We start from the raw sequence: 1,651 nt of genomic DNA, 5'->3' as shown, positions 1-1,651 counted from the left end.
AATATATATATAATATAATATAATATAGGATAAATTCTTTATAAGAATTTATCAAGTAGTCAGCGTGAAAAAACCTCAAAATGAAAAAATAACTAAAAATTTTCGTAATGAAAAAAAATTTATCATTTCATCATTAATATAAATACTTATATATATAAAGGGCATTAACTGTGTATTAATGCCTCACGCTTCGAGGGACTAAATATATATATATATATACATACACACACAACCTGAAGGCTGATTAGCCACCCATATTAATATATATGCAAAATGAAACTTGAAATATCGAAGACATGCGACGCTATATATGTGTACACATCCACCGAATTATAAATATATTTTTTCATATTAAATTCCGTTTTAATCGTAATCTACACCATCTAAGAAGTATTTATATAAAATTTCATAAAAAGACGACAATTCTACTGAAAGTTTTGAAGAAAGAAAGTCGGTGGGACGAAAAGAAGAAACGAATGTGGAGGGAAAAAACGTAAAAGTTGAAATTTTGGAGGGAAATTATTTCCAGAATCATAATTTCTGTTGTACGAATCACCAAGAATAATAATGATGAAAAGGGAGTGAGAGAACCACCGTTTTTCTTTTCTATGAAGTGTCGCAGAATTTAAAGGCCAACAGTTCCAAAATTCTGCTAATCAAGGAATTATGAGTAGATGTAATATTAAAGAAGTCTTGAGACATTACCTGATCAGTCTTTTACAGTAGCTGTTGATATCGTTTGGGTTAGGAAAGAAGAAGCACTGGAATATATCGATTTGTTGCAGAGAAACAGAAACTGAGAATTTGAAGAAGTGAAACTGACGACGCATCATTTATAAAACCATTTCTAAAAGTTTTGTCAGTTAATTAAAACCAATTAAAATAACTTCGACTGAGAATTGGAAAACGAACGCAAAATGTAATGAGTCGTAGTGGGTTTTTCTTCTTCTTCTTCTCTCTCTTATTGTTAGAATACTGAAGAAAATAAACTGTATGAGAATATAAAATAATAAATCATCAACGAAGGGTTATTTCTTGACATTTTCCTTTCAATTCCGATTAATTAACAAGTATACACAAGTTATCTCCCTTGACAGAGCCTCAAACAGATCAATAGGCCTGTTAGAAATAGCAGTCAAACTACAATACAAGAACAACTTAACATATTTAAAAAAGAAAGACGTATTGCATCACCGCCGTCCTAGGGCATGGGTACGCTGGGCAGTTGCCCGGGGATCTCTCGGGTCACGGGGTCAATTCTGACTTGCTGTTAATAAATACTATAGAACCCAATTTGTCCGAGGGTCCATAATACTTTTTATTTCTTTATTGCCCACAAGGGGCTAAACATAGAGGGGACAGGCATAACTACAGGGTTTTACCCCCCCCCCCCCAGACTTTGAGAGGTCATAACTTTCAGAAAAATGAATTTTTTTTAATGAAATTTTCCGGTGAAAGTTTTTTGGAATGGGGGTGGGGGACAATTGTCGGAAATTCCAACGGAGTCCACTTAAATTCCTCTTAACTTCCAGGAAAATTAATATTTTTTCGTGAAATTTTCTACAAATATACCTTGATGTATGTACATATCGTGCATGTAGGAATTTTGAAGGAAACAACTGCAGGTTATTTTTGAGAAGCGTTCCCCTCT

General features: G+C 33.3%; 1 protein-coding gene across 2 annotated transcripts in view; it reads right to left on the bottom strand.

The window, feature by feature from the left end:
• LOC106882832 (WD repeat-containing protein 25) overlaps positions 1-1,648 on the bottom strand; it is a 7,684-nt gene extending 6,036 nt beyond the window's left edge. Inside the window, exon 1 of one of the 2 annotated variants that reach the window (XM_052976738.1) lies at positions 1,573-1,648. The gene's annotated coding sequence lies outside the window, so the exon portion shown is untranslated. Of the gene's footprint in view, positions 1-705 lie in introns of both variants that reach the window. The other variant, XM_014933618.2, reaches the window with a different exon arrangement.
• Between the last annotated feature and the right edge of the window lie 3 nt (positions 1,649-1,651).

This window comes from Octopus bimaculoides, chromosome 25, assembly GCF_001194135.2.
Source record: "Octopus bimaculoides isolate UCB-OBI-ISO-001 chromosome 25, ASM119413v2, whole genome shotgun sequence".
In the NCBI taxonomy this organism is placed as follows: domain Eukaryota; kingdom Metazoa; phylum Mollusca; class Cephalopoda; order Octopoda; family Octopodidae; genus Octopus; species Octopus bimaculoides.
This window is presented reverse-complemented; position numbering and strand designations above follow the sequence as displayed.